The sequence below is a fragment of the Schistocerca gregaria genome, chromosome 2 (genome assembly GCF_023897955.1).
Source record: "Schistocerca gregaria isolate iqSchGreg1 chromosome 2, iqSchGreg1.2, whole genome shotgun sequence".
Taxonomy (NCBI): Eukaryota; Metazoa; Arthropoda; class Insecta; order Orthoptera; family Acrididae; genus Schistocerca; species Schistocerca gregaria.
This window is the reverse complement of record NC_064921.1, coordinates 1,055,333,942-1,055,344,831: the sequence shown is the minus strand read 5'-3', so window position 1 is coordinate 1,055,344,831 and position 10,890 is coordinate 1,055,333,942. Positions and strand designations below refer to the sequence as shown.

The 10,890-nt window shown below is 43.2% G+C and overlaps 1 pseudogene; it reads right to left on the bottom strand.

The window, feature by feature from the left end:
* Positions 1-276: 276 nt before the first annotated feature.
* LOC126336107 (cytochrome P450 9e2-like) overlaps positions 277-10,890 on the bottom strand; it is a 107,520-nt pseudogene continuing 96,906 nt past the window's right edge.

Here is a 10,890-nt window from a genome sequence, read left to right as displayed (position 1 = left end):
TCAAATCAGGAATATCTCGTCTGAAAGCAAGAAAACTAATTACCTCGAAAATTCATCTGAGTGAATAATATGGCGGTATACTTCGAATATCCCTGGCTAATTTAAAACAGCAACGTTCAATTAATGTCATACGGCATATCAAGAAACTTTTCTTTGATCCAGCAAGTAAATATTTCAATAAGTGCCATTAACGTTCGGTTTCTCTTGTACACTACGCTTAATGTGACACAGTGCTGAGGTCGCCAGGGACTAAGTTTCGTTTCTGCACTCAGTCAGTTACGTTCGGCGTCGAAGGCCGAGCCAAGCGCCACCTTGGATCAAGAGATTTGGCTTTGGCTTAATTCTGAGCGGCACTGGAGTCTTGGGAACTGTTTGCAGGCTGAATTTGGACAGCATGTGCAGCAGTACCACCTTTGTCTCCATCAGTGCGAACCTCTGAGCTGCAACAACAAAACATGAGGAAGCAGGTGAGAAATATACGTAAAAACAGGAAAAAAGTTCGATAAAAGAACATCATTCACTCAGCTTCTTCCAATAGGGCTCGTTTTGCACGCAGGCGTATATTTTCCCATACTGAAGGGGGAGAAGAACTCCCGTGTTTTTTTCATTGGGGCTTAGGTACCATGTTTATTCTCTGAACGCCATCTTATGTCGTATGGCGGCTGGTACTGTTTGTACAACTGTCACTTTCCCCCACTTCTGTTCCGGTCTCGACTCGTGCGCGAGAAGAACGGTGGATGGTAGGCAGTTGTGTGAACTATATCTAATTTAAAAGCCATGGTCCCTTCGCCAGACAGGAAGGAGCAATGTGGGTAACTTTCTAGGAAAGAACGATCTCGGAATTTTAATAGCAAACGGTACAGTGATGCAAACGGCCTCTCCTGTAACGTCTATCTCTATAATTGGATGAGCATCGCCGTGAAGGTTTCTCTTACTAAAGAAACCTGTGACGAAACGCGTTGCTCTTATTTTGATCTTATTTTCTCTATCAGCCCTACCTGGAAAGCATCCCAGACTGACGAGCAATACTCAGGTGACGGTCGAAAGAGATTTTTGTCAGCTGTCTTCTTCGCGAGTGGACTACCCTCCCTGAGGATATTTCTAACAAATTCCAGTCTGACATTTGCCTATCCTACATTAGTTTTATGTGGTCATTCCACTATAAATCGTTCCGTACGCTTATTCCTAGATGTTTAATGGGTTTCAGAGTGATTCCGCTACAAACTTTCAGGTATGACGGAGGAGGGCAAATCAACCAGTTTGAGATAAGGCACCCTAGTCCGAAACCGGCCGAGTCGAAAATTATGAGCGAAAATCGTTCTGATACCTTTGGAAACTTGAACTGGTACTGTTGTCCCTAAAATTGTAATTTAGCCAAATTTCAGAGGTGGTAATATGGACCAAAACAAGAAAAAATGTTAAATAGGGGCTCTAAAATACATAACTTTGACCTATGTGCACTTTTTCGTCTTAGGTACTGTAAAACATATCTCTTCTTCTGAACGAGTGACTATAGTTTTTGACGTAAGCATTTTAGTGGCGATATTTACAGGAAATTTTTCGTTTTTTCGCGTTTACCGCCTCCTCCAAAAACATGGTAACCAAAGAGATTGCTGTAGAAGAGATGTGTTTACAGTTTCGAAGATGAACAAGTTGTATTAGCTCTAAACTTATGCATTTTAGAGCTCATGTTTACTAGGCATTTTTTAAAATGAAAGTTGCCTACCCACAATGCCGTTAAATGTATTGCATTCTCAATGGTGGCAGAACGATTTTTGCATGTAACGTTCGGTTCGATCGTTTCCGGAGCAGGGTCCCTTCATCAAACAGACACATTTTCCTTTCTCCATTACCCCTGGATGTTTGTAACATCCATACGGAATCACGCTGTATACGTCTTTGAAAATGTAGTTATAGTCAGTTACGTACATTTACAAATTTAGAACACGAAATATGAATAATCACGTAATAAAAAATAATTTAATCTTTAAATTGAGTGCACGCAACGAAGTGAATATTCTGGATACTAATGTTGATAAAAGAACATAGATATTCAGATAGAACTCGTAATATCTTGAAGGCAAACCTGTGTACTAAGAACCTGACCTTTATAGAAGAAAGACAGTAGCATCTGTGAGCCATGATATGTAACTGAGCATTAAAATACACTTGAAGTTTCAGTCCTGTTTTCTGATGGTAACACTGTGGCCATTATACTTTATTATTAATTATCAGATTAAAATTAATCATAATTGTTTACTTGATTCTCCAGTAATCCAAACTTTTTTTTGTTCTGACACGCAATGAAATATGGGTTAATGAACATAATACTTGTTGGTCATAAATTCTCGATCCATTTCTAAGAAATAATGGCTGCATTTATATAATACATAATTATAATATATTCCAGTGCCCATTTTTTTATTTTTTTAAGGGTAATCGAGCAGAATGCTTGCGGTAGAAGAATGTTATGACTTTACATCGAGATTTCACAAGCCAGCACCAACAAGAGGTGAGTCACGATCCGGAAGGCCTCCTGAACCACAAGACACTCTTCAGCGTGTCAGAGAAACAATCGAAACAAATCCCAACGCATCAAATCACCTTTAACCAACGACTTAGACGTGCTAAAATCACCGATTCTGGATGTTTTACTCTTCACGCTAAAGAAAAAAGCGTACCACTTTGAGATGCTTCACAAGTTAGGCCGCAAAAATTATGGAGCTTGCCAAACTGCTTCTTACGATTTGACAGAAGTTCCGCACAACGAACTCCTAATGGGTAATATTTTCTTTGTTTATTAACGAGACCACGTTCCACATTTGCGAAAAACGCAACTGCCGCATATGGGATATCGAGCCACCACACGCTGTCACTGAATGGCAAATAGGCACTCCAAAAGTAAATGTGTTATTTGGATTAATTTTTGCGGAAAAACAGTTACAGGAAACATATACCACGATATGCTGGAGCAACTCCTGAAACAACGATTTCAACAAGGAGGCATTGCTCATACTGTTTTTTTCCAACAGGAAGGCTCCATTTTGATGTCATAATGAGTACGTAAATGGAAAACTCGCCAGCAGAAGGATAGGTAAAGGTTCACCAAGACTATTGCGATCGCGTTCACCTGATTTGACACCCTCTGTCTTCTCTGCTTGGGAGTACCTGAAGTGAAGAATGAAAGAAACAAAGCGATCTTCAGACTCTAAGTGCACGAAACAGGGATGCAGCGTCGGTTATTAGATGAGGCGCGCTTCAGATTACACTCAAGTCTGCTCCTCAACGAAGGAAGCAATGCTTCTAAACGGACGGAGGTCGTGTTGAAGTACGATGAAAATGTATACACAGATTGTCAATAAACTTACATGTGCGTTATGTAAATTCATGCATTACTTCTTCGTTGGATCGACGCTTCACCCTGCATTATGTGACAGTCCTTACAAACGCTACCAGTTTCAAAATGTTTGAGAATGATAAAGAAAATAAATTGGACAAACTATGCAAGTCATTAATTTTTGCTCTCATATGAGACTCGTTTTGTAGATATGACATAGTGATAAAACAAATGTACAAGGAACAGAGCTAGATGTAGAAGAGATCCCAGCAAATGAAAAACAACTAGCCACGAGTTTCTGTGACGAGAAACAAATATGGGATGGTTCAAATGGCTCTGAGCACTGTGGGACTTAACTTCTTTGGTCATGAGTCCCCTAGAACTTAGAACTACTTAAACCTAACTAACCTAAGGACATCACACACGTCCATGCCCGAGGCAGGATTCGAACCTGCGACCGTAGCAGTCGCGCGGTTCCGGACTGCGCGCCTAGAACCGCTAGACCACCGCGGCCGGCAAATATGGGACTAAAGTAAGAAAGTGTTATAAATAAACAGTTAATTTTTTCATAATATAACATCTCCAACCGTTAACAGTTTATCAAAATTATATGATCGACGATTTTTAAAGAAATGCGGTCCAAACATATATATATATATATATATATATGATGATAAGTATTTCCTCTGGATGTCTAAGGAGAAAAAGATATTTGCACACGATTTTTTGAACTTTGGAATCTATATGAACACATTGCAAACTTTGTCAGTAATAATTTATTAAATGAAATTTCTAGTAATTTGCAACACTCTGAACGCAAAAATGCCACTTGTAATACCATCGTAGTACCGCGTGGTTCAAAATGAATGTCGGGATTTTAACGCTTTGTAGAATTTGTTACATTCAACTTCCAATTATAAGTAATACATCAATCGAAAGAACAACTCAAACAGTTTTTCTTAAAAGCATTCAATGTGAACACCATTCGTCCCACGACCCACATCTAGTCGACAGATGAGTTCCTCTCGAGCCTAAATCAGTGTGTCTTGAGTAAGTGCTGCGACGACTACTACAATCACGTCTCTCAGGTCGGGTCGACCAGCTGCTAGCGGACGCTCATACGTGTGAGCCTTTATGAGTCTCATAAGGTAGAAGTCGCACGGTGTTGGATCGAATGGACGTGGAGGCCGTGCGAAACAAGCTCGGCCATCCGGACCTTTCCAGCCATTCCAGCGCTCGGGTGCAAACAACGTCGTTTAACCAGTCACGTACTGAGCGACGCGAGTGAGGCGGCGCACCGGCATAAAGTTCTGTGGTTCAGGTTCTAACAAAGTTCTGTGGTTCAGGTTCTAACAAAGTCCTGTGGTTCAGGTTCTAACAAAGTCCTGTGGTTCAGTTGAGGCGAGAGGTACTGTTGTAGCGCATCAAGTTAACAAACACCACTGACAGTTGCTTTACAGAAAAGGAAAGGCCGATAAACTTTCCGTTGGGACATGGCACAAGAAACTTTCAATTTAGGGGAGTCTCGTTGCATTGCACCACCTTGTGGGGATTTGTTGACCGCCATGTAAGCAAGTTATGTTTGTTCACATTTCCGACCAACCGAAGTGGCGATGCATCACTGAAGAAGATACGATCCAGAAAATTTTTATGGTGAAGGAGCAACGAAACGTTTGCAAAGTTGCCACGCAAACTGTAGTCCGTAGGCTTCCGAGCTGTTAAAGTCGTAAACTGTAAGGCAGTAGCTTAAGCCTCTCCTTAAAACTCTCGATGCAGACGTCACTGAGATTGCTCATTCACAACTTGCGCTCCGAATCGGGTTCTTGCGGCTACACGTGAAAGCCCGATTGTTCAATGCGTCCTTTTGTCATTCTTGGTTGCTCTGTACTCTTACTTTTCCAAAGACAGTTAGTGTCTTCAAAATGATACAATCTACGGATCTTATTGTCACCTAGAGGATTATAATGGAACTTAATACACAGCGCACGTTGCACTGTAACAACATATTCAGTCCTTGCAAACTGCGAACGACAAAAAGCTTTTTGTTCAACATTCGCCATATTTGTTACTATAGGTGTCTAACGGAAGAAACAGGAAATAATGCATGAACGTGTGCTCAGTATACAAAGAAAACAATGTTATACCAGGTGCTTCGAAATGGATATCGGGGTTTTAAGGCTATGTGGCATTTATTTCATCCAACTTACAAAATACTACATCAACCCAACTCTAACAACCCAAGAATGGAAGAAAAAATACTAGGAGATAAGGCGCGAATAAAGTTGTTTCCTTTTCTAAATCACTTTGTAAGAGCATTACTGCTCAGCAAAGTCAAACATCTTTAAGTCTTTTGTGAATTGTTTTCATAACAGAACAAGAATTACACTGTACTGAGATATATTAATTATGTTGTGAGTGAACTGGAACTTTTGAAGACATTGAAAGTAACTTAACCTATTAGATGATACTCTTTTATGCAACGTGATAGGAATATGGGACTGATTGACACAAAATCAGTAGCTGATGTTCCAATCGACTGGGAGCGGGTTATGCTTGAAGCTGAGTGTAAACTATTGATGTTATAGTCGTCAATAGAGATACAACACTGGAAGACATTTCTGAAGAAGAAATATTCGTTCCTCAAAACACCCGACAGGCAGATAGTCATCACAAAAAACATCTCCGCATCATTCAAAATCGAGAAACTTGTAATGGAGTTTCGATTTCATTGGTGGTAAGAGCTTGATAGAGACTTCAAGAGCAGAAGTCTGGAGAATATCCATCTCCTGCTTACAGATGTAAACTATAAAAATATAATAAAATATTATTTTAGAATAATTTTATATAATGGTAATAATAATATTAATCATAATAAGTTATTATTATTATTGTCTTTACGCGACCTGTGGCAACACTGACAGAAAAGTTTGATGACCTCCAGGTGTTGGAGGAGTATAATGGACAAGAAGCTAGAGCGTTTTAGACGAGAATGTGTTTAAACAGAAGTTTCTGAGTTGTTTCGATCAGTCTTTTTCACAAAAAAATTATCTGACACAATATTTAACAAAAAATACAGTTTTACGTGGAATATCGTCTATTCTTCTACAAACAAACTAAACGTTTTTCTCTTGTAATGCATGCCATTACTGTACATATTTAGTCAATAAAACCAACATTTAAATGTTGAACAATCAATATGTACTGAATTTAATGTATATAACATGTCCTAATCACTTCAGTATTCATTAATTTTGTCCATTAGTACCCCTGAAATTCGGATTCAAGCTTTAAAATTGCTCTCCTGAACAGTTTCAGAATGTGGGAAAGCACGTTCTTTTCCTATGCTCTTCACGTGAGACAGTGGTAAGAAGAAAATACTTGTACAGAGGGGTCCGGAACGGAACAAAATGACATACCGTTGAAGCTTCTGCACGGGGGAAGGTTATTTTATGTGTTCAAAGTGATCCGCATTGCTACCAAACCAGGTCAATGCAGCTGAACTACTGACCGAGCTATCGCTGTCAGTGTTGCCGGTATGGTAGGCGCACTGGACGCCTCGATAGTTTCTCGTAGCCCGTTCAGTTAGCTGGGTTCCGTTGACGAAGTTCATTTCTTAAGGTCCCCCATAGGTAGAAGTCAAGAGTTGCAAAGTCTACAGACTGTGGTGGTTACTCAGCAGGTCCTCTCTGATCTATCTATCGTCCGCGTCGATTTTCATCCAAGCAGGCGGAGTGCTACCTTGTTGTAGGAAAATCTTTCGTTTCCAAACACCTATCGGATGACGGGTAAACTCGATGTTTTCAGCATATGAAGATACAGCTAACCAATTACGGAACCCTCAAAGAAGAATGGGCCAATCAAATCGCTCGATGACAGACCGCACCACACATTAACACTTGGCATATTAACATATTTGTCCACGTGAATTTGAGGGTTGTCAGGAGTCCAGTATATGCAATTGTGGCGGTTGACACTACCGTTCAGTTTGAAATGCGCCTCGTCAGACGAGATAACCATCCCTGAAAACCGCCCATTCTCGCAAAGCATGCCTTCAAACCACTCGCAGTACTCCAACGCTCGATCCGGCTCGTCCTCGTTCACAGCGTGCAGCGATATTGGGATGTGCACTTTCCACTTTGCAGTCTTCACAATTCGTCGCATGCTTGATTGGCTCACTTCTTTTCCATGTGCACCCTGCTTCACTGATTTTTGTGATAACCTAGTAAAATGTTGCAACGCTGTAGGACTGGAAGCTGATTTGTTGATGTTTTTAATTGGCCTGACCTTTCCTTATGCACATCCTGAACAGTAACGTCCGCTTCAAATTTAACCGGAATACAATAAATTGTTATAGCTATTGGCGGATGAGTTACGTACACGTTGCGCCATTGCCGTTGTACCTCCATCATATTTTCGTACTTCCAGTACCGCTTCAATACGGCCTTGCGCCGCTCAAACCACAATCTTACTCCATTCACTGCTCCACTGTCGTCTTCTGGAAAACGCGCGCCAGAAAACAATGGACTATGCTACCGCACAACATTGCAACGATATGTCATTTTGTTCCGAAGATATTGACTATCAAAGAGTCTCTACATTTTTCTGAACCCCTCTGCACATGATATGCCTCGTTCCCATGTATCGTGACCGGCAAAAAATAGGCCTAGGCGACAAGGAACGACTTGCTGTTCTCGTAATTACCCATGTACCAGGCAAGCTGGTAGTGGGGCAGAGGGAGCACTCTTCTTCTTCTTCTCCCTATCCGGTATTAGACCGTGTGAGCGTCATGGTCTCGGTCCATGCCCTCCTGGTCTTCCTGCATCTGTTCTACCGCAGGGCTGACAGTTGGAGATTTTTTGGGGATCCTGCCGGTCTTCATTCAGAGTATATGGTCTTTTCAAGATTTATGTAGTTCTATACCGTGTTCAGAACTGCTTTACTTTGAGTTCCTTGAGGATGTCATCAAACCTTTTTGCTACACTCCTGGAAATGGAAAAAAGAACACATTGACACCGGTGTGTCAGACCCACCATACTTGCTCCGGACACTGCGAGAGGGCTGTACAAGCAATGATCACATGCACGGCACTGCGGACACACCAGGAACCGCGGTGTTGGCCGTCGAATAGCGCTAGCTGCGCAGCATTTGTGCACCTCCGCCGTCAGTGTCAGCCAGTTTGCCGTGGCATACGGAGCTCCATCACAGTCTTTAACACTGGTAGCATGCCGCGACAGCGTGGACGTGAACCGAATGTGCAGTTGACGGACTTTGAGCGAGGGCGTATAGTGGGCATGCGGGAGGCCGGGTGGACGTACCGCCGAATTGCTCAACACGTGGAGCGTGAGGTCTCCACAGTACATCGATGTTGTCGCCAGTGGTCGGCGGAAGGTGCACGTGCCCGTCGACCTGGGACCGGACCACAGCGACGCACGGATGCACGCCAAGACCGTAGGATCCTACGCAGTGCCATAGGGGAACGCACCGCCACTTCCCAGCAAATTAGGGGCACTGTTGCTCCTGGGGTATCGGCGAGGACCATTCGCAACCGGCCATGAAGCTGGGCTACGGTCCCGCACACCGTTAGGCCGTCTTTCGCTCACGCCCCAACATCGTGCAGCCCGCCTCCAGTGGTGTCGCGACAGGCGTGAATGGAGGGACGAATGGAGACGTGTCGTCTTCAGCGACGAGAGTCGCTTCTGCCTTGGTGCCAATGATGGTCGTGTGCGTGTTTGGCGCCGTGCAGGTGAGCGCCACAAACAGGACTGCATACTACCGAGGCACACAGGACCAACACCCGGCATCATGGTGTGGGGAGCGATCTCCTACACTGGCCGTACACCTCTGGTGATCGTCGAGGGGACACTGAATAGTGCACGGTACATCCAAACCGTCATCGAACCCATCGTTCTACCATTCCTAGACCGGCAAGGGAACTTGCTGTTCCAACAGGACAATGCATGTCCGCATGTATCCCGTGCCACCCAACGTGCTCTAGAAGGTGTAAGTCAACTACCCTGGCCAGCAAGATCTCCGGATCTGTCCCCCATTGAGCATGTTTGGGACTGGATGAAGCGTCGTCTCACGCGGTCTGCACGTCCAGCACGAAGGCTGGTCCAACTGAGGCGCCAGGTGGAAATGGCATGGCAAGCCGTTCCACAGGACTACATCCAGCATCTCTACGATCGTCTCCATGGGAGAATAGCAGCGTGCATTGCTGCGAAAGGTGGATATACACTGTACTAGCGCCGACATTGTGCATGCTCTGTTGCCTGTGTCTATGTGCCTGTGGTTCTGTCAGTGTGATCATGTGATGTATCTGACCCCAGGAATGTGTCAATAAAGTTTCCCCTTCCTGGGACAATGAATTCACGGTGTTCTTATTTCAATTTCTAGGAGTGTATTATACAGTGTGCAGGCAGTTCTTCTCATTAATAGCGTATCTTAAGCCTCCGTTCGTCATCTCTATGGAGTGTCCAAGCTTCGCTGCTACACAAAAGGGTGTGTTCGGCCAGGGTGTTGTATAGTTGAGGTCTGGTGTACCGCTGTACAGGAGATGGTCTGAAGATGGCATTTATTAGTTCTGAGACTTTTTTGAAGTTTCTGGTTTTGTGTTGCATGTGGTTTTCTAGAGTGTAACCGCGCACGTTCATGATGAACCCTGTGTATCTGAATGTATTTGCTCGAAGGCCTTGTTGTCTATTTACTTTTTGATTCTCTTATAGTCTTCCCCATGAAGGTGTGCAACTTTAGTTTTATTGAACGAGACCTCCATGTTGCACATTTTTGCAGTTGTGTACAGGTTACACACTCAACCCTGTAGACTGTTAGTGAAAGTCGCAATTGGAAGATTTGGGCCTTACAGCCAAGAGAAACCCTCCCAAAGCCGTTGGTCAGGACAGGATAATTGGAGTTACTTTTAGTTTAATTCTGTGAAGATATGGCCCCAGACCAGAAAAGAAATCCCGGTGTATTTGTTTATGACTATACAGGGTAAAGTCGATGTCTTGCCTTGCCTGGGCAGTGTGCCAGCGTCGCTGTCAATCGCCTGCAATGGGAACAAGGAACGGTGAGTGAACCATATTAACTGGGGACAGCTGACCGAAACAAAAACTGGAATGTTACTAGTGTATGAAACAGGTTCATGGTAAAGCAACTGAATAAATTACCGGAGCGATCGGATAGCGGCTGTCACTAAACCTGCTCGATCTTTGCAGACGTCAGTAGGAAAGGTACCACATGAAGACGATGCTAAACGTTCTTGGGTATTAGTCCGCGGCATTCTTGCAGTATCTTCCGATCCGACGTTTTGTCCCATCGTTGACCCGCTTTTTCCGGGAACACGCTGCACACTTTTATCTTTTGAATATTGTGCAATCAGTTTAACCTGCATAGTTAACGAAGTAGGTCGCCATGGCTGATGTTATTATATGCCGGAAGTTTATTCAAGAGTCGAGCCACCAAAATTAAACAGTTCACCTTATTTGCGAATTACCGTTATCTAATAGCCAGTATCAATTTAATCTTTGAATTTCTTTTTCCTTAATCGATAACCG